The sequence below is a fragment of the Macrotis lagotis genome, chromosome 3, assembly GCF_037893015.1.
Source record: "Macrotis lagotis isolate mMagLag1 chromosome 3, bilby.v1.9.chrom.fasta, whole genome shotgun sequence".
In the NCBI taxonomy this organism is placed as follows: domain Eukaryota; kingdom Metazoa; phylum Chordata; class Mammalia; order Peramelemorphia; family Peramelidae; genus Macrotis; species Macrotis lagotis.
In genome coordinates, this window is record NC_133660.1 from 116939898 (window position 1) to 116967600 (window position 27703).

The following is a 27703-nucleotide window of genomic DNA, read 5'->3' on the forward strand; positions in this document are numbered from 1 at the left end:
TCCTTAATATATCATAAGATTATTTTGTTTTGGCTTTTACAATTTTATTGATTTCTTTTCCTACCATACCTCCCTTTCTTGTCTTTCTTTAGCCCATTAAACTTGGCTTGTAACAAAGAAAAACAAACAAAACTTACTCACAAAGTGGACATGTCTGATAGTATACACTCCATTCTCTCCCTGTGATTCCTCATCTCTTTGTGGATGTGGAAGAAGTAGGTTTTTATCATCTGTCTCCTGGGACTAGTATTACCAAAGTGGATCTGAGTTAAATTACCTTTTAGTAAAAAAAAAAAAATTACCTTTTAGTGTTATTTTCATTTATGTTGTTATAAACAGTGGGGATGTTTTTCTCCTATTTCAGCTTACTCTTTTGCATGTTCATTAATTCATAAAAGTCTTATGATATTTCTCTGAATTCCTGATATTTGTCACTTCTTATGGTGAAATGAGTAACTCCATCCTTCCAGTCCTTCAGGCTCACAGTCCAACTCACAACTGTTTGTCACATATCCCATATCCAAACTGTAGCTATCTCTCAAATCTGTCCCCTTCTCTTCTCTGAGAGTCCTGCCACTCCAGGGCAGACCTCATTATCTCTTGTCTGGACTATTGCAGTAGTCTGTTGGAGGATCTGCTTGTCCAGCTTTGCACCCCCCCCCCCCCCCATTCCAATCCATCCTCCATTCAGCCACTAAAATGTTTTTCCTGAAATACAAATCTGACTATGTCAGACTTCTACTCAATATTAATTCCAGTGGATCCTTATTGCCTAAAATGTTGTTTGACATTCAAAGCCCTGAATGATCTAGTCACTCTCCCCTCTTTCTAGTCTTCTTACATCTTATTCCCTGAGACATATTCTTTGCTCCAGTGACTCTGGAGCAATATGTATATTTTTTTCTGTCACCAATACCTGAAGTGTTCTCTTTCACTCCAACTACTGACTCCCTGATTTCCTTTAAGTCCCAAATAAAAGCTCACCTCCTACAGGAAGCCTTCCCCAACAACTCTTAATTTCAGTGCTTTCCCTCTTTGCTTCTTTTTTTTGCCCCATTGGTTGGTATGACGGTTGGCATATAAGGGACTTAATAAATATTTATTGAATTATATGGTATTCCATTAAATTCATATATTACAAGTTGTTCTGTCATTTCCCTATCATTGGATAGTCATTTTGTTTCCAGTTGTTTGGCATGACAAGAAAAAATGCCATCATGAATATTTTGATGTATATGGGGCTCTTCTTTGTAGTGTTTGCTGATTTCTAAGCTGTAAATGGTCGCATAGAAAACTGAGGAATTGCCCTTTCCAGCCAACTGAGCTGGTACTAGCACATTCCTGGTTGGGTACCTTCTCTGGGCCATCTTTATTCATTATAATTTTGCAATATTCGCTTTTGATTGCTTTTTGCAGTCCCCCCCCCCATTTACATGGTAGTAATCCTTATGAACATTATTTTCTTGACTTTGCTTAATTCATTTTGCATCAGTTCATATAAATTTTTTCATGCTTCTGTATTCATATTTATTTTTTCTTATAGCACAGTGATAATCTGTTATATTCATGTGCCACAATTTGTTTAACTATTCCCCAAATCCAAGTGTTGCCTATCTTTTAAAGCCTTTTCAAATGTAACATCACACTACAATCTTCCTTGATTTTTATTACCCCCCTTCAAGTTGTTTTATGTGTCCACGATGCAATATGTGTATTGATGACGTTGTTGTGTTTTTCATCATGTGCAACTTTTCAGAATCCTATGTAGGGTTTTCTTGGCAAAGATGCAGAAGTGATTTGCCATTTCCCATCTGGTAGATTAAGGCAAATAGCTTAAAAGACTTGCCCAGGGTCACACAGCTAATGAGTGTCTGAGGTCAAATCTGAATTCAGGTCTTCCTGATTCCAGACCAAGTGCTCTATCCACTGAACCTCCTAGTTGCCTCCAGTATGTGTAATATATGTGTGTGTGTGTATTTATTTCCTATCAGATTAGAAGACGCTCAATGAAGGTAGGGTCTATATATATATATAAAATCTAAATATGGAATAGTCACATATTTCTGGCAAAAAATTCTACATATAGTAGGTGCTTAATTAAGATTTCTGGAAAAGTTAAAATTATATTAAGATATAATTAAACAATATTAAAATTATTCAGCAGAAACTTTGCCTAGGAATGGATTGAGAGTCTTCTGTCCTTTATGTTCTGTATATTAGGGAAATTACATTAATATTTTTAGATGACTAAATTACTGATAGTACCTAACAGTCATGATTCTGAACAAAGTAGTACAACTGTGGATAGTCAAGGTGTTGAAATTGAGATGAACATGCTTTGTGAATGACTTTTAGGGCAAAAATTCCTGATATCAGTTCACATGAGGACAGCATGACATAAGCTTGTTGAAAACTGTATTATTGAAATTTGTTTTATAATATTTAGAGGAAAAAATTCAAACCCTTTATAATCTTCTGAAACAGGGTCCTTAATAATTAATAGGTAGAGTGTTTTATAAAACATTAAAAATTTTGAAGGTTTTCTTTTCCCTGTCATCAAATTATAGTTTATTAAGTAAGTAGATGGTAGAGCATTATAGAGTGCTGGAAGTGGAGTCACTGAGTTCAAGTCCAACCCAAAGTAATAGCTGTATAATCCTTGGTGAGTTATTTAACCTCTATCTGCCTTAGGTTCAACTGTAAAGTGGGAATAATAATAGTTTCTACTTTCCAAGATAGTTGTGAGGATCAAATGAGATATTGGCAAATGTGTGTATTTATATATACATACATATATACATACACATATATATTTTTATATATCTATATGTATATATGAAATTTAAAATGTCAGAATCTTGGTCTCCTGACAGACATCAAATACTAAGACACAGAATTTCAGTTCTAAAGAATCTGGATTGAAGGAACCCCAGAGATTATAGGGTATGAATTTGTACCTTAACGATCATCTTCTCTACCATATCCTTGACCTGATTATCAGCAGTTCATGCTTTTCTTGACACTTTTTACTCTCTCTACAAGTCTTATCTTCTCTGCTAGATTGTAAACTTCTGGAGGGTCAGAGTCCAATTTTTTCCTTTTTTTCTTTTTTTATTAATTAATTTTCAAATTATATGTAGAAATAGTTTTCAGCATTCATTTTTGTAATATTTTCTCCACCCACCATGGCATCACTTCCCTGATGTCATGTTCTTCTTCGAGAATGAAGGACAAACAACAATATTTTCTCCCCGCTCCATCCTGATAGCAAGTAATCTGATATGTTATACATGCACAGTCATGTTATACAAAAACCAAAAAAAATAAAAAAAATTAAAATTTTAAAAGTAAAATGTATTTTAATTTAAAAAAATAAAAATAGTATGCTTTGACCTGCACTCAGACTCCATAGTTCTTTCTCTGGATGTGGATATATTCTATCCTAATCCTTTTAGAATTGTCTTTGATCACTGTATTGCTGAGAAGAACTAAATCCATCATAGTTGATCATCACACAGTATTGCTGTTACTATGTACAAAGTTCTCCTGGTTCTGTTCATTTTACTCAGTATCAGTTCATTTAAGTATTTTCAGGTTTTTCTGAAATCTGCCTATTCATCATTTCTTAGAGAACAATTATATTCCCTTACATGGGCTCCATAAGAGTTTTGTTCAATAGTCCTCCCTTAGGTCTTAGAAGGAATCAGGTGCTTGGTGGAAAGGGCAGGTGAGATGGGGAAAGAAGTGTGCTTGGAATGTCAGTAGATAAGAACTATACCTTAACCACCAAATTCTTTAAGAAGATGATCATTAGGATGGAAGATGTTCTCTCTTTGGCTCATTCATGATCAGAATAAAGACCACTCTAAGCAATCAGACTGTGGACATTCCAGAAAATGTTGACATTTCTCTGAAGGGTTGGACAGCTATTGTGAGGAGGCCCAGAGGAATCCTCCGCAGGGATTTCAACCATATCAATGTGGAACTCAGTCTCCTTGGAAAAAAAGGAAAAAAAGGCTCCAGGTGGACAAGTGGTGGGGAAATAAAAAAGAACTTGGAACCATATGCACAATTTGTAGTCATGAGTAGAACATGATCAAAGGCGTTACTCTAGGTTTTCATTACAAGATGAGGTCTGTGTATGTTCACTTCCCCATCAATGTTGTTATTCAAGAGAATGGCTCACTTGTTGAAATCAGAAATTTCTTGGGTGAAAACTATATCTGAAGAGTGCACATGAGATCAGGTGTTGCTTGTGCAGTTTCTTAAGCCCCAAAAGATGAGTTGATTCTTGAAGGAAATGATATTGAACTTGTATCAAACTCAGCTGCCCTGATCCAACAGGTCACTACAGTCAAAAACAGGGATATCAGAAAGTTTTTGGATTGGTATCTATATTTCTGAGAAAGGGATAGTACAACAAACTGATGAATAAGTTGGAAAGGATGCCAAAGGCTGTGTCCTGAGGAATCAACACTTATTTTGATGTCTAAATAAAAATATTGTTTTGTCAAAAAAAAAAAAGATGATGATTATTGTCCTGAGTAATGGAAGAAGACCAAGATATCAAATGAATGATGGTCCCTGGTGCTATGATTAATGCATTCTGATATGTATATCATTGGCTTTCTATCACCCAGAGGAAACATAAAGCATACAGATTTTTCCCCTGTGCTTCAGCTACATTGAAGTTCTGGTTGTTCAGGTCCAATGTGTTATAGTTGGTCATTGAATAGACACCAATATGGGAATAATTATTTCTATCAAATTGTTAGAATATTTTTCTTTATTAAAAAATGAAATTTGCTCACTGTATTTTTTTTAAATATATATCCATGTGTATTGTATATGATTTAATGAGAATGCCATAAAAATTAAGTGTAATACACATGTGATGCTTCCCATTGAATACCTTCTATGATTTCAAGTGCTCATTTTTAGGGGTGTGGTGCAGACTCACTGTATATTTATGTCACTTGTTTTTTAATGTGTCTATAGATACAAATGATTTTTTAGATATTACTATGAAATAAAAATTTGTCTTCTTAAGAGAAAAAAAACAAATGAATGATGGTATGATATGCACATTATATTATTTACAGTGAGGGAAATGTTGTGCAAAGACATCCTTCTCATTGCCTTTTTTTCTTTTTTTTCCCCCTTTTTTTTTTCTCATTGCCTTTTCCAGAACCATTATCACCCCACGGTCTAATAAAATAGGAAATAGGATTTCTGATGAAAGTCGGTATGCTATGTGAGTCCTTGACCTTATGGATAAGGGTCCTTCCCATATGATTTTCTGGTGACAATTTAACAACAATATGGAGGAAGGGAGTTACAAAGGAGCTTCAAGTCAGCTATCAGAAAAACCCTCCTTTGGAAAGAGACCAACACAGACTGAAGGATTCATGTGACCTTATTTTTTTTTCTGTTTTTTTCTGTTTCTGACCTGGAAGAGAAAGGATGAAGTTCAGGGAAAATCAGCTTAATTTTGAGGCTGAGCTGGAACAGACCATAAGTAGTAGCACAAGTCAGAAAGGACAAAGGCCAAGGAAAGCAATAATGAAGCTTTACTGCCTTACAGGAGCTCACAACTGAGGCAGTCCAGTTCCCTGGAAAACTCCATTGTAGAGAAGATGCTTTGTTGAAAGTACAATTTTCCCCTTGTAGCCTTATGGGTGATCCATTTGGACTCATCCATTAGATATGGGGGGTGGCACTGGGTAAATTATACTTAAGTCCAACCTGCTGCCTGCTTTTGTAGGGTCTTCAAGTTAAGATTGTTTTTTTACATTTTTAAACACAATAAAATTATTTCAAATTGTAAAAATTTTTCTTGGCTCAAAGACCTTAAAAAAAAGCACAGTGCTACTCATAGTATGCCTACCCCTGTGCTAGGCAAGCAGTTCACAAAGTGTGGTCTGCAAACCTCCAGGACTCATCATCCCCTTTCATTAGGACCATCAAAACTGTTGTCAATATAATACATTATTTGCCTTTTAAAATATGCCTCCCTTTTCCAATTTCCTATTTGTGTGAGATTGGATTATTTTATCTACCTCAACCAAAACAAAATCTCATAACACAGGGAATGCAGAAACATGAGAAATCATTAAAGACATTTACAGAAAATTGGCCACTTTTCTCAGTATAACTTATTTTGGAAAATACAGTTTTTAAAAATAAAAATGTTATTTATGTTAATATGTAATCAATTTTATTATTCTTTTATATAACAGAATATTTTAAAAATTTATCAAATTTCAATAGCTATAACCCATATTAAACAAAAGCCTTTAAAAGTCTGCGATAGTTTCCAAGATTTAAGGGTCCAAAGACCAGAACTGCTGTTCTAGGTGGTTATTACCTTAATTGTGATAGGCTTAGTCCCTTGGAATTATAGAACTGTCCTCCCCTCCCCTATTTCTCCTTCCACCCAGCATCTAGAAGTGGGAGATTCATGTCTTCAAGGAAGCTGACTAAGGGAAGCACTTTCAAATTTCTTCAATGGATGGTTCATCTTGTGAGGCCCTTCTATATCAGGGTCAGAGGTTTGCTGAGGCATGAGATTAGCAGAAAGCAAATGAGAGAGAAAGGGAAGAAGAAAGGAGAAAAAAAAGAAATGAGAGGAGGAAATAGGGGAGAAGAAAAGAGAGTAAGGGAGAGAAGGGGAAATGAGAGAGAGGAAAGGAAAGAAGAAAGGATGAGGAAAAGAGAAGGGGAGGGAAGAGGAGAGGAGAGGGAGGAAGGGAAAGAAAAGGAAAGGACTAATTAGGGATATGTGAGTCCTATCTAGCTGTGTGGGAAGTCCATACTATCAAAGGGCCTCTAATTGATGCTGGCAACAGAACTGCCTGTAGAGCAGCAAGGGGTAGGGGACTTTCAGGTACTTGAGATACTGGAATCTGTGAACAAGGCCTTGTGTCACAACTTAGACCCCATCCCCTTTTAAAGAACAGAAGGGGGGACGGGCCACCAAGGCAGCATGGTCTCTTTAAAGTTCTGCTGCAATTACAGAGACATTGTCAGAGTCAGCTGGCTCTGACTGCTTCTACTTCAACTTCTGATTCCACTCTTTCAATTTGACCTCCATGTGAATTTTTCTAGTTATTTATCTTCAGCCTTGACCTGGCTTCTAAACTCTAGATACACATTTCCAACTGCCTACTAGAAAATAGGATGGTTGATTTTAGATTTAAAGCTGAGAAGGAACTTTAGAAGTATGTAGTTCCTCATTTTATTGAGGAGGGAATGGAAAAGGTTAAATTAATTGACCAAAATCTTACTGAAAGTAAGATGCAGAGTCAGTATTTGAACCCAGTTCTAAGCCCAGTGCATCTTCTACTGAACCAAATGATCTCTCTGTCTTCACTTAAAATGTTCCCTTGGAAATTTAAACTCAATTTTCTAAATCTATTCTTTCCCAGAAATCTGCTTCTTCCTGACCTCCTTTGTTTCTTTCATTGTTTGCTGAATAGATGAAAGATCTGCATTGGAGAGAGTTCCAATACTAGATTCTGTTCAGTTATATTTTACTGAGAGTGAATGTTACTATGTGCAAAAACTCTCTCCAACCTCTTGTTTTCTACCTCTTGCTTTTTGGTCATAACAGACATACCTCAGAGATATTGTAAGTTTGGTTCCAGACTACTGCAATAAAGAAAATATTACAATAAAGTGAGTCACACAAATTTTTTGGTTCCTAGTGCCTATAAAAGTTATGTTTATGTTATATTGTGGTCTATTAAGTGTGCAATAGTATTATGTATAAAAAACTTGTGTATCTTAATTGAAAAATTCTGTATTAGTAAAACATGTTACCCATCATCTGAGCCTTCAGTGAGTATAACCTTTTTACTGGCGAAAGGGCTTTCTTCAATGTTGATGACTGCTGATTATCAGGGTGGTGGTGACTGAAGGTTGGGGTGGCCCTCCAAGTTCTTAAAGTAAGACTACAATGAAGTGTACTGCATTGATTAACTCTTCCTTTTGCTTGAGCATCTAGGGGTTATTGTAGGGCTAATTGGGCTAATTTCAATATTGTTTTATCTCAGGGAATTGGGAGCTTGAAGGATAAGGAGAAAGACTAATTAAGAAATTAAGAGTGTAATGGAATAGTTAGGATATACCATATTCAGAAGAAAAAAAGCACAGTTTAGTGTTAGATAAACCCAAAGACACCAGCTATGGAGCAAGAACTCAACATTTGACAAAAACTATTGGGAGAATGGGAACACTATCTGGTCAAAACTGAGTTATAGACCACCATCTCGTTCTGTTTACCATGATTACCTCCAAATGGACACATGAACAAGTAATCATGATAATGAAAGAAAGAAAGAAGGTAGGTCATTGCCCTCAATGAGCCTCCATTCTATTGAACAGGGAAGACAAAATGTAAAAAAAAAAAATGAACCTATAAGACATATTCAGTGGACATGGAAGTTAAATTGAGAGGGAAGGAACTAGTAGATCAGGAGAGGCTTCCCACAAAAGATGGGATTTCAGCTAAGTCTTGAAGGAGACTAAGAAAACTAAGGGGCAATATTCAATAGGAAATTTATGATACAAGACTGGAATTCAGGGGAGATTAGAGGTGAAAAAGATAGATCTGAAAATCATCTGTTTATAAATATTGAATTCATGGCAGCTGATAACACCCCTGAGAATGTAGAGGGAGAGAGAGAAGAAGGTCCAATATGGAGTCAAGGACTATAACCACAAAGAGTGGTGGAAAAGAGATGATGATAACCCAGGAAAGGAGAATGGGAAGAACTGTCCAGACAGGTGGGAGAACAAGAATAGAGTTGTGTCAGATATTCCTAGAGGGAGATAGCATCCAGGCAAAGGGAGTGGTCAACTTCTCAGTTGTGGCAGAAAAGGCCATTAAATTTGGCAACTAAAATGTCACACTGATAACCTTTAGTTGAGTAATAAGTTCAGAAGCCCAATTGTAATAGTTGAGGAGTGAATGAAGAGAAAAAAGTGTGTAACCAATTTTTTTTTTAACAAGACTGGCTATGGGAAGAGATAGAGAATGAAAGCTTTAGGGGATGGCAAGTTGAGTTACTATTGGTATGAAAGTCAGGTCAGTTTTTAAGTCTATAAGAACTTGCCAGTTGGTCATCAACTTGGTTTAGTTCATATACTTATTTTACAAGATTGTTGTGAACAAAGTTCTCCACAAGCCTTCAAGGAGCATATAAATCTGAGGTATTGTTAAACTGAATACTTAGGACTGAATGATCTTCAAAGTCCTCTCTAGCTCAAAAATTATGTGATTTTTCAGGGCTGTGTGAGATCCAGAAGATAGTGTTAGTTGAATAAAGCATTCCCTTCACTCTGTCTGGCTTATCTTAGTCATCCAGGCTCATAATATTAGAACAAATCAACCTTCCTGTCTTCTTAACCCTGCCTAACCAGTCTGGTTCTTAGTTCTATTGTTTCTAGCTCTATAATATAACTGTTCTAGTTCAGGTTCATATCTCTTCTCATCTAGACTATTACAATAGCTTCTTTTCTTTCTTTTTTTTTTTAGTATTTTCCCTCAATTACATGTGAAAGCAATTTGCAACATTTGTTGTGTTTTTTTAATTGAATTCCAAATTCACTATAATAGCCTCTTATTCACTCTCCAAATCAGGAGCTATAGTTGCCCTGAAACTTTTACTGGTTCCAGATTGCTTTCCAAAGGAATGTGAAATGCAAGACTTTCTACAATCTGGCCCCAATTTATATGCCAGCCTTATCTCAACTACCTGTCTTTTTACACTCTAGATTTCAGTAAGATTGAGCTATTTTTCAGGTCACATTGCTTTTTAAAAAAATTATTTTTCTTTCATTTAAAGTGAATTATGCTTTGGTTCCAGGGGTGGAAGATTGAAATAACCTGGGAGTTTGTTCCATAAAAAGATGTTTAACCAAGTAACAAAGAGAGTAATAGAGCTCTTTAGTGGGAGAATGTAAGGTCTGGAGTCAGAACACGTGCCTCCAGGTGTTTCAGCACAGACATTTACTGTCTGAGTGACCTCAGGTAAGTCATTGAAGTTCCCTCAGTTTCCTTATCTGTAAAATGAGGCCGTTGGGTTAGAAGATGATGTCTAAAGTATCTCCCAGCTCTAAACTTTATTATGTGGAAGTAGAAGAATGTACTATTGATGAGTGCTAGAGGAGTTAGATTCATCTCTTCTTTTTTTTTTTAGGTTTTTTTGGCAAGGCAAATGGGGTTAAGTGGCTTGCCCAAGGCCACACAACTAGGTAATTATTAAGTGTCTGAGACCAGATCTGAACCCAGGTACTCCTGACTCCAGGGCTGGTGCTTTATCCACTGCACCACCTAGCCACCCCTGATTCAGCTCTTCTAATTATTGGCTGTGTAGCTCTGGCTAAGACATTTAAAACATCCAAATGAGATAAATCATGTGAAAGTGCTTTGGAAAGGCTAAGGGTACTATATAAGGGCATTTTTATTATTCCTTCACTTTTAAGGAAGATCAGATTTAAACCATTTCTAGCTGATGAGAAATCATTCTGTTTTTATAGATCACTAGAGAAAGATTCTGAGCCTTCCTGGACAGCCCATCCTCATGTTTAATAACCTCCCGGTTATTCTCCCTTTCGTAGAACCTAAATTCTTTGGGCTAGGATTTAAGATTTCTAGCTGCATCTCTAGCTGCAATTTCTTGACATACCCTCTCCATGTTCATGCCCCAAATCTAGAATAGATTTCCTGTCTACCTTCAAGTATTGAAATTTCTCCTGTTCTTTACAGTCCAATTCAGATTCCATCTCCTTCATGAAGCTTTCTCTAGCTAGATGACTGAGATTCCTTATTCCTATCGGTCATAACATTTTTGCCTGACTGTCTTTTGTCCCTCTCCTTATTTTGCTTTGTATCAGACTTGGGTGTATAATTTTTATCCCTAGATTAACTAAAAGCACCTTAAGGGCAGAATATATTTTATTCTTTGTATCCTTACTACCTTAATGGACTCTAATAAATATGTGTACACTTGAATTAGGAAAGGGGGATATTTCAGTGTCAATAAAACATGCTGGAGGAATACTCAAATACATTTTTAAAGCCTTAGGGACAGAGATTCTTAACCTGGGATCTGTTTACTGGCTCTTAAAAAAATTTGAATAACTATTTCTGTAGAATTACTTTGCTGTGTAATCCTATGTATTTTATTTTATGTATTTTAAAACTTTATACTGAGGCTGCCAAAGTAGTCCTTGATATAAAGGCCTATAATCTGTATTTTTTTCCAAGCCCAGAGGCCAGCTTTCTCCAGCCCCATTGTCTTTAGTTCTATATACTTTGGCTGCCAACCTTACCTTTTGCTCATTGTCTTAGAACAGTATCCTCAAGGCCTTCTGGCTACCATCCTAGCTTTCTTCTCCTAGAGTTACCTTCACCGATATCAGGTCCTCAAATCCGGGGGGAGCCGGTATGCCTCTGGACTCCATCACCCATCTTTTTTCCCTTCTGTCTTTCCCCCACATTACATGACTCTATCAAGATCCTTCAATAGCCTCTTCCTGAAAAATTCTAGAGATTACAAGCTTCTTGAGGGCAGGAACTGGACTGTCTTTTCACTCCTTTTGTATTCCCAATACTTAACCTTAGTGACTGGGACATAGGTAGGTGTTTGATAAGGGTTGATTGATTGATTGATTGATTGGTTGAAAGTTTTTATTCACATAATGAAGATTTCTTGTCAGAACTGTCTGATTAAAAAGACAGACAGGGACAGGAATTATGCCTAGAATTGGTATTCCTGTTTCTATTACTACTCCATCTCTAGCCAGCATTTAGTGATTTTTATTTCTAGTTCTTTAAACCCACTTCAGGTCTTGAGTCCTTTTCATGAATCTAATGAGAGTTCCAGATGAATATTTGTGATTGCTGCCAGCCTGGGGTTTTCTTTCCAGACCTGGAGTTTCTTCTCCAGCCTGACACCCTTTTAATGGTTATAACAAGTTGGTCATACCTTTAGCATGGCCCCTGAAGAAAGATGATTGATGGAGATCATAGGAGAGCTAGGGGGCAATAGCATGAGATGTAGGAAAGATTCAGAAATTCTTAGATGAGCAGTTTCTGTGAAAGCTGTTCTATAGGTCCACTTGGAATAGAAGTCCACATTTGTAAAGATTACTGTCCATGCAGGTATAGTGCAACCTGTTTGTCAGTCTGGATCCAGAAGTTCCCAAGCTTGACTATGAGGAGATTTCCCTCATTACCTTGCAAAAGGGGGAAAAAAAGTTTTGCTGGGTACAGATGAAGAAGGGGAGTGGAGGAAAGGATTGAGTCAATAAAAGGATAGAGTTTATGTTCAGAGGGACAGCTTGTCAGAACATCAGGATATTCCTGATCCCATTTTTGAAATGATTTGGAGTAAAACAGAAATGCTAGGTCCCACACTTAACGATGAATGTTTACAGTGATTCTCAGGCCAAAAAATAAAAATAAAAGTAAAGAAGCATAAGGATTTTTTTTTCTTACTATCCAGAAATATCTCTTGCTAATAACAAACATAGCACAGAAAATATTTGAGGACTAGCTACCACTAGACAATCAATAGTATCAGTGACAGGTAGTGTAAGCAAAGAAGGGCGCCTGTACCTGCTTTAGGGTGAAAGGGGGAGGAGGGAGAGCTGCAGAAGCAAGACAGAAAAATTGAGTTAGAACTGGTGAGAGGAATCATGGCTGCTACAACTGCAGACAAAGGGCAGACATGGATCTGTGTTCAGATGAGGAAAAACCATCAGTTTATTTCCTATCATTTGTGCTAGCAAAGGTCTACACTTGTTCAGAAAATCCCAAACATTGGCTAACACAAATTAATTCCTATTTGTCTTAACATATTTCTGTTAAAATAATGAAGTTCCACTATAAGACCTGCCTCAGACAGTGCTGAGAAACTGGTTCCTTTCCCTTTCTGTCTCCATGAATTGATTCCTCCTCAGTCTGTCTTGAAGATACAGAGAATTACTTCTCAGACTAATTCAAAGCACCCACCTACACAGAGCTCTTGCTTGAACAGTTCACAGTCTTTCATGTTTATAATTTCTTTTGGGGAGGTTGGTTTGACTTCTAAGAATCTTCTTTTCTAAATAAAGAATAATACTAATAACTAGAATTTATATAGTGCCTTAAGTATTACAAAGGATTTTACATGTGACTCCTTTATTTCCTCACAAATAACCCTGTGGCTTTTTTTCTGTTTTCGTTTGCAACTTGAATAATATAGAAATATGTTTTGCATGATTGCATATGTATTATCTAAGGCAAATTACATTCTCAGGTTGGGGATAGGGGAGGGAGGGAGAAAATTTGAAACTCAAAAGTTTTAAAAATTGCTTTTACATGTAATTGAGGGGGAAAAAACTCAAATAAACCTGTGAGTAGGTCCTATTATTTTATATTATACATCATATTACATTATGTTTTACACATAGGGAAACTGAGGACTATAGAGGTTAGGTGATTTTGTACATGGTCAGAGGCAAAAATTGTATCTTGTGGTCACTGGTTCTAGACCATTGAAAAAATACAGTATGAATTTAAATAGTGACCACTTAAGGAGGATTAGTGATTGGCAATATTATTATTATTGTTAGCTCAAACATATCATAGGTATAATAAATGTGCATGTATATATATTGTATTTAGATATAAATATGCATACTATACTTTACAGATATTATCTCATTTGATCCTTACAACAACTCTGGGGTTAGGTGCTATTATTATTCTCATTTTACATTTGAGAAAACTGAGGCAATCAGAAATTAAGTAAGTGACCTGCCCAGGGTCACCCAGCTAGTAAGAGTATGAGGCTGGATTTAACTCATGTCTTCCTGTCTCCGTGTCCTGCTTCTATTCATTATACCACTGAGTTCCTTCCACATCATCCTCGATTCTGCATCACTCTTCCTCACTGCATATAACCAGTTAGCTACCAGATCTTGTAGACTTCTCTTGTCTCCTTCTGTTGAATTATGCAGCCACTGTGCTGGTCAGCTTTCTTGGCCTCACTTGGACTATCATAATAGCCTCCTGTCTCCAGTCTCTCCCCTCTCCAAAGTTATCCAGCTCATGACTTCCAAATGAAGAATAAGTCAGACTGTTTCTGCCCCTGGGACTGCTGATGGTCACTAGGATCAGATTTGGTTTGCCCTTTAAAACCTTCACAACCTTATTCCAATGGACCTTTCCAGGCTTATTTTATATGATTCCCTTTCCTGTTCTCCAAGGGCCAGACAAACTGGCCTTTTTGAGATTCATTTCATATGACAGTCTCTGTTTCCCAATTCTGGGATGGCTTAGGCTGATCCCGTGCCTGGAAGGTCTTCCCTATCCTCCATCTTTAGTATCTCTGGTTTTCTTCAGAGCTCAGCTCAAACATGATTTTCTGTGTAAGGACTCCTCTGATTCCCTCCAACTACAAGTGTCTCCTCTACCCTCCAATTTTCTTGTATTTATTTTCTATATATTTTTTTAATTTGCATGTCTGTTTTTATTGTATTTTTATTTTTTGCTATGTATATATTGCATCTACATGTGTCTATCTGTGTCCATATTTTCCTCTCAATAGAATGTAAGTACCTTGATATTTTCATTTCTGTGTTTGTATCTCTATCATCTGGCACAGTGTCTGGTATGTTCATGCTTATTACATTCAATTAAAGCAGAATACTACCTTCTTCCCAGGAACGTTGTGAGGAATTCAACTTGAAATTTGCTTTATCAGCAGCCTAGAAGAGATGGGCATATGGGGATAGAGTTCTCTTCCCCCTGTTCCCCATACTACAGCATCAGCAGACCCCTCCTTAGTTCTAGCAGCTTCCCTTCTCTGCTACCTCCCACTCCATTTTAGTTATAATTCCAGTTCCTGACTCTCCTGGGTCCCTTTCATGTCTCCTCCCATCCCTTAATTTTAAATAAAAAATAATTGTAGGTCATTCTTGATACCTAAGGAGTTCAGGAGAGGGGAAAAGTAAGATGTGAGGAGAGTTCTTACTGCAATTCTCTGAAATTGCTATGTGAGAAAGGATTTGGAGATAGTGGATTTTCCTGCTACCTGAAGCTTATCGATTTAAAGATCCCCATTTTTCCTCCAACCACTTTGATAAAGTTATATCTAAACTCTGTATACATGCCTGAGCCTTTCTAATTAGAGCTTTCTCTACAAAACTGTACTGCATTAAAGCCCAGAAGATATTCAGGAGCTATTGAGGTCTGTGGGGGCTGACAACTCATGTTCATTGAGTTCTCATGCCTGCTTTTAATAATTTTTCTGTCTCCTTCCTTCTTTTCTCTTTCCCCAGCTGACAGTTTTCATTTCTTGATGCTTTCAGAATGCCTTACAGAGTTTAATCATGTTCCTTTCCTTTTCATTGTGCTATGGTCTGGAAAAGCAGATAACTCATCTTGTTAAAAGGAGGTAGAAGCAACTCTTTCACAAAGTCACGAAGCCTGGGAAAAAAAATAATCTGAATGTGTCCACATTAAAGTCAATATACTCATTCATTTGAGTTTCAATTAGCAGTCAATATATATGACAAATTTATAGCTGTGTGGGAAGTCAGATGAAACTGTGGTTAGAGTAAAACTAGGGGCCTGGAATCAGGAAGCCCTGAGTTCAAATCCAACTTTTGACTCTTCCTTGTCGTATGATCTCTTGGGCAAGGCACTTAACATAGTTTGCCTCTATTTCCTTATCTTTAAAATGAGAATAAGAGTACCTACCTTCCAAAATTTTTATGAAGATAAAATGTGATAATTTTAAAGCACTTTGTAAACGTTTAAGGTTCACACTACCTAAATTCTAGTAATATTACTAATATAATACAAAATAGTTTGCTTATTATTATCTCTCCCCTCCATAGACTGGGCTTCTCTGTCTAGAGCAGGATCCAGTAGAAAAAGATAATATAGGTGAGAGGTGATGAGATTTGTATTAGATTTTGAGTGGAGAAGTAAAGAGTAGCATTAGAGTAGATGGAATCCTGTCTCATTTTACTTATTTGCTATATATTACCTTGGACAAGTCATGTATCTTCTCTTTGTCTCTTCTTCTGTAAAATGAAGAGGATGATAATAGCACCAGCCTCTCAGGGCTTATCATCAAGTGAAGATAAAATGAGATCATAATTGTAAAGGGCCTCCTTGCAAACCTTAAATTCTAAATGCTAATCATTTCTCTACTGGTATGTTATTATATTCTTATTATTTATCTTATTTATCATCTTATTATTACCTTGGGCAAGTCACTGAACCTCTGTTGGCCTTAATATTCCCATCTGTAAAATGAAGGAGCTTCTAAGTCCTCTTACCAACTCTATACATCATTCATCCTGGAATGCCTGCTTGTTCCCCTCTGCCCTCTGTAGCTCACCCAGCAGCCCTGGCAGGAAAGGTAGAAAGAAGATGCAGGTGATGAGCCTCATGGTTCAGGCTGCCTTTCCTGGTGACACGGGTTTTCAGAGAGGTTGCTTCAGAGCAGGGAGAGCACAGAGGAATGGAAAGAAGAAATATAGAGCTTCTTTTCCCAAGTCTTTCTTCTGCTCCCCTTCCCTTTTTTTTGTGGCCAATTAATAATTAAAGGGATTAAATTTCAGATATAAACTGGGAGAATCTTACACCTCCTGCAGTTCCTGTGAGTCTTTCTGAATCCTTCCTGAGTCATCTGTCCCCTGAGAATGGGATCAGAGCTGAAGCTCTACCAGTCCCCACCAAGAAACCAAGTGAGCTCAAGATGCAGATGTCTATGGGGTGAAATTAGTAGCCTTGCCCACCAGGCTAGGGCTTCTGGATGATGCACAGTGAAGCTACTGAAGACTCTGTCTATGCTCCCTCATCTGGCATCTGCCTCACTGCCTTGTTCCAGATAGCATACAACTTTTATGTCTATTTGAAAACCATCCCTGATCGTCTCAATTAGTATCTGACATATTGCCATATTACTGGGTGCAGGGGATCAATTATTTCACTTCTTCTGTTCCTAGAATGCAAATAAGTTTTCTATTTTTGCAAGATAAAATTATTCATGTAATCTTCCCTAGGTCCTATCACACTTATTAGACTTAATCTTTTCTAAAAGAAAGAAAAGGACTCAAACAAATACCAAGAAGTAGGCAGGGTGCAGTGGAATGAAAAAGAGAAAGAAAAGGAAAGATGGAAGGAAGAAATAGCTATTTGCTTCTCACAAATGCAAGGCCACAGTTCTTGAATGAAAGTATTTTGAAAGAGATTGTGCCAGATGATAAGCAAGCTTTTAGTATTGGAGACTGGAGAGCCCTGGAACTGTTTCTCCTGGGACCTCTTTGTCTCTGGAGAGGAGAGAAAAAAGAACTTGAAAGCCCCAAATCCGGAAAATGGATCGTAGAAAAGTCAAGTAATTACTAGGCTGATTCTTTTTCTCTGCCTGTGCTTTGCATTTTCCTCCTTTCTTTCTTCATCTCTACATCTCTTTTTCCCTAGATAGAATGCAAAGCATGACCAACAAAATCCATACTTTATTCATATTGATTATAATTATATAGAAAGGAAGCTTGGTTTAGTGCAGCCATTCTAAAACTTTTTGATGCCGGGATCTCTTTATATCCTTAAAAATCATTGCCTGCCCTCCAGAGAGTTTTTATTTGTGTGAATTGTTTACTATATTCAAAATTTTAAATACCTCAGCATTATTATGAAAATAATTTTTACCTTGTGGACCAGATCTGAAAGGATCTTTGGAACCCCTCTGGGATTCCTGGAATATATTTTGAGAATTGCTGGCATAGGGAGAAAAATACTGGACCTGAAGTCAAGAGAGACTTAGGTTTAAATTCCACCTTTAAAACTTAATCCCACAGTATAGCTATACCATAGGTATCTCTGCCCCACTAATTCTGTTTTTGTATCTTGTTATTGTTATTTATTATGTCTGACTCTCTGTGGCTTCAATTGGGGTTTTATTGACAAAGATACTGAAATGGTAGCCATTTCCTTCTCCAGTTCATAGATGAGGAAAGTGAGGCAAACAGGGCTAAATGATTTGGCCAAGGCCACACAGCTAGTAAGTGTCTCAGGCCAGATTTGAGCTCGGAAAAATAAGTCTTTCCAACTCCAGGTCCAATATTCAATCCACTGTACCACCTAACTGCCCCATATAGGTATATTTTTACATACATATGTTTGTAGTATATGTATAATTCTGTAAAGTAGGAGTTCTTTATTTTCAGTAGGTGGAAAGATTTCAAGGAATATATAAACATTTAAAAATATTTTGATAGGTGCATTTCAATATAATTGATTTCCTTTGTGATCCTATGTATTTTATTATGCAATTAAAAACATTATTCCAAGGAGGGTTTCATAGATTTTACCAGACTGCCAAAGAAGTTTCTGACACACAAAAGGGTCTAAGAATTCCTGTTCTAAAGTATACTCCGGAAGAGAATTCTGCAAAGTTCTGCCAGGAAAAACTTCACCAGGAAAAAATGGTAAAACAATTAACATATCCAGATGCTAAATTTAGATTTATACTTACTATTTTTTTTTGTTTTTGCAAGGCAGTGGGTTATAATGATTTGTCTAAGGTCACACAGCTAATAAATATCAAGTATCTCAGGTCAAATTTGAACTCAGGTCTTCCTGACTCCAGGCCAGTACTCTCTATAGTTTTTTTTAATTATAAACTTAATAATTATAAATAAATGCAATCAAATGTATAAAATAAGGACTAGAAACTTACTTGAAAATACAAATGACTTTTAGCTTTAAGAAGATAATGCTAAATGAACCTACAAATGAGTTTTTGTTCTCTTAACACTTCCAGGCCTACCGGAAGTTATTCTACCTTTGGTTTTCTTCCTTCTTTCTTAATAGTAACAACTGACTTTAAAGGACTTTATAAAGTTTGCAAAGTCCTTTGCATATGTTATCCTATTTGATTTTTACAAAAGCCACAGGAGAGAGGTTCAATTATCATCATTCTATAGATGAAGAAATTGGAATTCAGGGAAATTAAGTAATATGTCCACAGTTGGATTAAAAAAAATGTGAAGTAGGATTCAAACCCACTTTCCTGATTCTAGATTCAACGCTCTTTCCACTACCACATCCTTCATTAGAATCGAACTGTACAAAGTTATAGTTTTATTTATCTTGCTTTTTATCACTTTGCATAGATTTTATTTCCTTGTATACTTCATATTTATGGTTTTTATGGCACCGTATTATATTGACTAATCTACTAACTTAAAAAGAATATTCCTGTCTATTCATTTAACAAATAGAAATTGCTAAAATGTAGAGTTGAATGTACTGACAGTCATAATTACTCCTTTTTGTTGTTTTACTTAACTGTTTTAAGGGATTATATATCATGGAGAAATCTATTGAGAATTCCCTGGGAGCTTGTAAGATTAAATTTATTAAGAATTTTTAAAAGAAAAAAGAGGAAGCTTGGTTGATAAAAACTTGTCTGAAGCAGTGATCTCACTTTTACTTGAAACTAGGCCTGAGAAGAATAAGGAAAAGCAGTCAAGCATGAAGAGGGGAGAATCTAGGAACCCTTTCAAAGAAAGAGATGACAGGGCTTGGTAACAGACTGAACAAGACATAAGAAAAGAGACAGTTATACAAAAGGCCTACTAATAATCAAGAAATTTTGGCTTTGTTCATTCTGTGAAAGACATGTTTCTGAAAAGTTGTTTGTAAAATGAATTTCTATTTTAAAAATATTCATCTGGCATATATGACCCTTTCCATCCCATGATATCATAAAATCTTTTTTTGTTCTTCCTTGATATTTTAGAGGCATGTTCCTGGGGGAAAAAATTTTGACCCTGAGAAAGGAAAATGATTTTTAATTATTTACTGTCCTAAGGTTTCTTGAACTCTGACAGGTAGCATGAATCTTGCTTCCCATCAAACTCTGGGGAATACAGTATCTAGTAAATAGAAGAGTAACAATAGTAACAATGATAAAAAACAGAAACAACAAGCATATTAAAATGTACAATTGAAGGACAGAACTACAAAGGAGCTTAGTACATTAACTCCAGAACACAGTATGAAGGGAGACCTAACACACACACACACACACACACACACACACACACAGTATTAAGTAAGGACTTACATACTTCATAAGCATAGTGTCTACTGATAGCTTCTCATATTTAGGTCATATCAATAAATATTTTGTGTAGTACTTGGGATAGTTTTTCCATTTTTAGACTTCATCTCAAATCTTCTATTCCTACTACATTTAAGGCAATAGCCATTCTTTTAAAACACTATCTGAGGGAATACTCATCAGTTGGGTAATGGTTGAATAAGCTATGATATATGAATTTGAGGGAATGTATATGAATGTTCTGTAAGAAATGAAGGGAAAGTTTTCAGAAAAGTTTGGCCAGAACTGATGCAAAGTAAAGTGAGTAGAACCAGGAGAATAATATTTTTATAGTAATAGTACTATTGTAAAGATAATCAACTGTGAAAGACTTACTAACTGATCAATACAATAATCCACTACAGGTCCAAAGGATTTAGGATGAAAAATGCTATCCACCTACAGATTGAGAAGTGATGAACCTGTGAAGCATTTTTTTCTCTTTCTTTTTCTTCCATTTCTTTTAGAACACAGCAAATTTGAAAAAGTCTTTTTTTGAAAGTTATTTTTTCATTTATATGCAAAGATAGTTTTCAACATTCATCTTTTTTGTAAGCTTTTCACTTCCACATTTTTCTACCTCTTTTCCTTTCCTCCGCCTTCCTGTGACAGTGAGTAATCTTATATAGGTTATACAAATACAATCATGTTTAATATGTTTGAAAATATATTTTGCCTGACTTCAGATGTATAATGGATGCTATGTCATGTCTTCTCAATGAGTAGGGAAAGAGTGATGACCAAGGGAGAGAAAGAATTCAGACTTAAAATAAAAACAAAATAAAAAATAATAACAATAAAAAACTATGTAACAAATTATTTACTCCAACAGAGTCCATTTAAATTACAAAAGAAATGTAATGCACCAAAGTGTGTTTCATCTAGAACATTAGATAGTTGTGATTTAGAAAAAAATGACAAGAGTATTTACTTTTTCATAGTAAATGTTAGCTGCTACTTGGATCTTGTACCCTCTATTGAAAGATATTGGTTCAAATGTGACCTCAGACACTTAATAATTACCTAGCTGTGTGGCCTTGGGCAAGCCACTTAACCCCATTGCCTTGCAAAAAAACCCTAAAAATAAAAAAAGTTGTTGGTTGATTCTTGTTTCCCTTCTTTCTGTTCTTCTCCCCTTCCCCTTTCTTCTTTCAGGTAATAATCTAGTGCTCCAGATTAAGGAGATTGAAATTGGGTGGAAAAAGTTAACAGAAAATCTAGATGTGACCCAAACTGGACTGACTTAAATCTATGCAATCATTCTGAAACTGGAGAAATCTCATTTTAACTGGAGTTAATCTGCTATCTTTCTAATCTGCCACTCTTTGTGTCTCCCTTCCCTATGCTCATTTTTTTACAACATTCTAGAGGACTTTGGGTAATTTTTATCAGTGCATGTAAAGTGAGGAGATTGGACTGGATGACCCCTCTCAACTCTAAATCCCATGATCCTGAGAACTTCTCCTAGATAAGATTCTATTTGCTTTAATCGGGCAGTTCTGCTAGGGTTGTCCTGTTTTATCTGTAGGTAAGGTCCCACTCTATATTGTGATACTGTCAGAGAACACTGAGATTTCTAATCAAAAAACCTAAATTGGAATCCTGGCTCTCCCCATCTGCCCTTTAACTTTACAATGGATGGGGGAAAGAGAGAAGGAAGGGAGAAAATGCAGAACTCAAAAATTTATTTAAATGAATGTTAACTTTTTTTCTGGGTTTAGCATAAAAAAAAGGTCATTTAACTTCTCTGGGTCTCAGTTTCCTCAAGTCTGAAATGAGAATGCTGGACCAAATGACTCCTAAGGTCCCAATCCACCCCTCAGACAGTGATTTTGCATCACCTGATTTCCTTGCCTTTTTTTTAATCCCAGAGAGGAAGGATAAGGAAATCCTTAGAATACTTTGACTGGAAAAGAGAAGATCAATGGGATTCAATTGCCCCAGGACTTTTTTCCCCCCAAATTCAGTTTATCTATGCAGCTTCCATTTTCTTCCTCCCCTCCCTCTTCTCAATCTAGGTTTTAATTAATTTAAAGTTTCTAAGTGTTGATCAGATCAAATCACTAATTCACTAGAAGTCTTTTGGATGTTTGGGGGTAAATGATTTCAAAATAGCTGATATGTAGAAGTAAAGATTTAAGTCCTGCCCTTAAACTCCATTACCAAGGGTAACATGGACTTCAGGCTAAGTTTCTATCTACATTCCCTCCCCACCTCCAATTTGGTGACTACTTTAAATTCTACCTTAAATACCAGTTCTACCTCCTACTTGCTGGAGGAGTTTACATAAATTACTTAAATATTCACTGTCATGGTTTCCTTTTCTGCCAAATGAGAGGACTGAACTTTATCATCTTTAATATCCCTTCTGACTCTGACATTTATATTCTGAGATTTTCCTCCCTTCCTTATGGTAAAGGACTAGCAACTCTAGGGTGAAGTCTTGCTGATCCCTTTTTAGGCTGGGGGCTACCTGACATTCAACTCTTACCCTTGGTTCCTAGTAGCTGTAGCATATTTTGTGACCACACCCCAGTAAACCATCTCAACAGATTGGCTAAACCAGGTAGAAAATACAGTCAACCTCCTCAATGAACGGGGAGGGCGAGAGGTCTACCCAAAGCCCATCAAGATTTGGAAGAACTATATAGCACTTGAGAGGTTTGTTGGGGTTTTTTTGGCTAGGCAATGAGGGCATTAAGTGACTTGCCCAAGGTCACACAGCTGGATAATTATTAATTATCTGAGACTGGATTTGAACTCAGGTCCTCCTGACTCTAGGGCCCTTACTCTACTCACTGTGCCACCTAGCTGCCCCAAGAACTTAGAGTTTAGTTGGACATCAGACTTCACCAGTTGTTCTTGACTTTTGTCTTGCCACTGGACTTTATTGATTCTGGAAGAGTGAGAGTGATGACTTTGTGTGAGTTAAATACAATCCAAGTCAAGACATTGCCCTTGTGATGTCATTGGTTCTATTAAAAAAACCTCTTTCCTAAGGTCTTCATTCAGTTTCTCTAGATCTGGTCAAAGGGGAATTAATTGGAATTCATATGAGCCTAGAAAGACAAAAATCTTAGCACTTTAATGGAGGAAGTTGGATGTAAAGAGGCTAGATGTCACAATGATGGTGCTGATGTTGATGAATGGCAGATTTAGCTCAATTTAAGTCAATCAGCTTCCCAAGTTCAAATCTGGCCTCCCAAACTTAGTAATTGTGTGATCCTGAGCAAGTCATTTCATCCTGTTTGCTTCAGTTTCTCCATCAGCAGAATGAGCTAGAGAAGGAAATGGCAAAACCATTCCAGTATCTCTGCCAAGAAAACTGCAAAGAGGGTCTTGATGTGTCAGGCATGACTAAAAACAATTGAGCAATAAGAAATGTAGATACAGATAATATTTAGATATCTATCTATATGTGTATATCTAGGTTTACTATCTATCTGTATTTACCTACCTACCTATCTAGACAGTCCTGAGACTGAGAAAGACAAAAGACAGTCCCTGCACTGTGGGAGTTTACAATCTTATGAGATAAGATACCATAAAACTTTATTCCTTGCACAATGCTGAATGAAAAAAAAAAGCAAGTCCCTACCCTAAAGGAGCTTAAAAGCTAATGGAGTGTAGACAGTTCACAAAAGGAGGGTGAAAAGAAGGGAGGGACTAGTAGAGGTTACCCAGAGCCTGAGAATAAGAAAGGAGATAGTGGAGTCAAAACCAAGCAGCTGTTGGCAAATGAAGAAAATGACTAGCATTTAAAATCTTCTGGAAATGAGGTCAAGGGAGTTCTTTTTTGCTCCAACTTCCATCCTTCTAATCAGAGAGACAAGAGCAACTGGGGATAATGATGATGGATGAGTAGCTAAGTTGATGTTTCTTGGTGATGACTTTATAATGATGAATATATTGTTGAAGTTGAGACCAAGCAGAAAAGGTGGTTGCAAGTGAACAATATGGAATTAACTATGTACAATGAAAAGTAATAAAATTAAGGATTGAGAAAGGCTTTCTGTAAAAGGTAGGATATATATCTCTAATCTAATAAATAATTATTAAGGCCCTTACAATGGCTTAGGTACCATGCCAAGTGCTGGGGATTAATAAAAAAAAGTCTCTAACCTCAAAATGCTTAAATATAAAGTGGGAGACCACACAAAAGAAGGTAAGTGAGGGGATAAAGAGATAGGATAATACATGAGGATATCTTGTTTCATGAAGTTAAAATCAGGCAGGAAAACAGATGCAAAGTAGAATGATCTGATAGTCCAGTTTCTGAGCTCTATAAAGGAAGACATTGGGAGGAGTCTAGTACTTTGCCCTCCAAAAAGAGGGGGAAGGATGCTAAGGTAGTTGGAGTCAGTCAAGGCTTGAGTTAGCAGCATAGTGGTAAGATTAGAAATGATGAGTTTATCCTGAAAGGGATATATATTTTGGGGAAAGGAGAGTTGAAATCAGCCAGGGCACCTTGCTCCTCCTCCTCATCATCATCATCATCTCTCTCTCTCTCTCTCTCCCTCCCCTTTTTCTTCTCTCCTTCCTCCTACTTTCCTTCCTCCCTTCTCCCTACTTCCCTTTCCCTTTTCCTCGGCACACAGGGATGTCTCAAAAGTCTTAGTGGCGTTTTAAGCTTTAACAATTTGAGAAATATAAAAGCTACAAGCTTATTTTAAAAAAACATTTAGGGGTAGCTAGGTGGCGCAGTGGATAGAGCACTGGCCTTGGAGTTCAAATCCAGCCTCAGACACTTAATAATTACCTTAGCCATGTGGCCTTGGGCAAGCCACTTTAACCCCATTGTCTTGTAAAAACTAAAAACGAAACAAAAAATAACATTTAGAAGGTTAATTATTTAAACTTTTTAAAATATTGACCATTCTTATTAAAATTCAGCAAAATCACTGTCTTGTCAATTTTCAGACTTTATTAAAACTTTCACTAGTTACTATGGTAGAGACCATTTGTAGTCATAACCTTTGAGCTTCTAATGAACACAGTTTTGATTGCATGCATGATAATTTGACATGACCCATAAGAAAAAGTAATGAAATGACTAAGATATCCAAACAAGAAAGCTTCTACTATGGTTCTACTACTCTGAGAAATTGTTATCCTGTTCACATATAATGCATAGTGATAGATTGCTTTCATCTTGTTAAAATTAAAATGGAAATTTATTATTCAAAATTCATTTAAAAAAGTATAAAAGAAATTTAAATAATTAAGCTTTCAAAAAGTTTTTGTAAATGTGTAGCATTTAAACTTTTGAAATCATTAAAACTTAAAACTTTTCTAAGTCTTTTGGGAAACTCTGTATATGTCTGTTATTTTTACTGTCTTATTTAATATTTCTGGTATAAAAGTAGACATAAATGTTGTCGGGGTGGTGAGTAGGCACAGGAGATAATGGTAAAAAAATGTTGAAAATTATGCTTTGAAATCAAGAAATGAAAGAGGACAAATATTTAAAGTCTATTCACTCACTGACTGTGTGACCCTGGGCTAATCACTTCTCTGAGAACTTCAGTTTCTTCATCTGAAGGTATGATAACACCTTACAGGATTTTTTTGAAGATCCACTGAAGTAATAAATGTAAAGCAATTTTATTACTTGATATTAATACCTAATATTATATTATGTATTATTACTTAACTGTTAATCATCATCATCATCATTATTATTATTTGAATTTAATTTTTAATTTTAATTTTAATTTTTTCCAATTATGTGTAAAGAAAGTTTTAAACATTCTTTTTTTTAGATTTTGAGTTCCATATTTCTCTCCCTTCTCTCCCCACTCCAAGATAACAAGTAATATGATACAAATTATACATGTACAGTTATGGTAAATATATTTCCATACTATTCAAGTTGTGAAAGAAAAATCAGAACAAAAGAGGAAAAGCCATGAGAAAGGGAAAAACAAAAAACAAATTTTAAAAAGTGAAAGTAGTATGCTTTGCTATATTCAGACTCCATAGTTCTTTCTCTGGATATTAATACTTATATCACTGTATCATGAAAGCTTTCTTCAAGGAGAAAATAGAAAGGTACTAAGTATGACAGGGTACAAAGGACACAAAATAATTGCATTTTAGACAAGAAATAACTTGTTAAAATTGTAACAGTCATTTACAGGTTAGCTTTTTGCATTCAGGCAAATCAGTGACTGTTTAGACTAGCAAATATCTTAGTAAATACCAGTTTAGGAGAAAGGCTAAATTAAGAGGACTCCATGAACAGTTATCCAGTTCTAAGTGGATGGGTTCAGATAAGCTATTGAATCCAAAACATGTGACTTGACATAGTAAAAACATTGTCTCTTCTGCCAATTCTTGGAGAATGTTGACTGATATTTAAAAGTTTTCCATTTTAAAGAAGGCTAATAGAAGCCAAAAAAGCTGCTTTATCCTTGACAGGATGAGAGACATGGCAGTTAAGGGACAGTCTGTCTGGTAGAATAAGTTTATTTGTAAAATATTAGGGGACAAAGAGGTGACACAGTGGAAGGAGTACTAGCCCTGGAGTCAGGAGGACCCCCAAGTTCAAATTTGACCTCAAGATATTTGATACTTGATTATGGGTAAATCACTTTACTTAACTGCCTCAAAAAAAAAAAACTCAAAACAAAACAATATGGAGAAGGATGAAGAAGCCTCTTCATGAAAGAAAGAAAGAAGAGGGGGAAAGGGAGAGAGAGAGGAAAAGAGAGAAGGAAAAAGAAGGGAGAGGGAAGAAAGAAAAAGAAAGAGGAGGAGAAGAAAAAAGAAGGGGGAGAGAGAGATGGAGGGAGAGAGGAAGGAAGAAAGAAAAAAGTTAGAAGGAGAAAAAGGGGAGGGAGAGAGAAGAGTGGAAGAAAGGGGAGGGAGAGAGGGGGAAGGAAGAGAAAGGGGAGGGAGAGTAGAAGGGAAGAAGGAGAGGAAGAGGGGGAGGAGAATGAAAGAAAGGAAGAAAAAAAATCAAAAGAGAGGTAGAGAGAAAGGAAGAAAAACAAAAGGAAGGAGAAAAAGGAAGAAAAGAACTTGGTATGGGATCCAGCTAAGCCAAATGATCCCAAGGCATCTATAGATAAATAACTTGAGGTGAAGCAAATATTCTAGTATTTTTATTGTGATCTATTTTCATCAATGATGATAGAGATATCTCTTGAGAAAAAGAATCATTCCTTGTTCTTTGGGCAGAGGTAGTCACATCTCAACAATAGTGTGTAATCACCATATTTGAGCTATTCTACAACCTCGGGGCTGATGTGGTATTTGGGAAAAATGACTGGGGCACTTTAGGAAGAAGTTTCAAAGGGCAACTAGACTGACCAGGTATATACAGAAGAAATCTATGAAAGGCAGCATAGATGTAAGGGTTCTTGTAAATCAGTGCTCAACGTACTGGTAACTTGACATGGAGCGCTCTGAAGTTTGGAGTTTCACATACATCATCTTATTGGAACCTCACAGCATTATAAAGTAGCTTACTACAGGCATGATAGTCATCCTCATTTTACAGTTGATGAAATAGAAGCTCAGAGAGA

The 27703-nt window shown here is 36.3% G+C and overlaps 1 protein-coding gene and 1 pseudogene across 2 annotated transcripts in view; both read left to right on the forward strand.

The window, feature by feature from the left end:
* LOC141517792 (large ribosomal subunit protein uL6-like) overlaps nt 1-27009 on the forward strand; it is a 39750-nt pseudogene extending 12741 nt beyond the window's left edge.
* The window catches only part of SH3D19 (SH3 domain containing 19), a 205138-nt gene that overhangs the window by 13596 nt on the left and 163839 nt on the right, over nt 1-27703 (forward strand). The gene's annotated exons all lie outside the window — the stretch shown is intronic.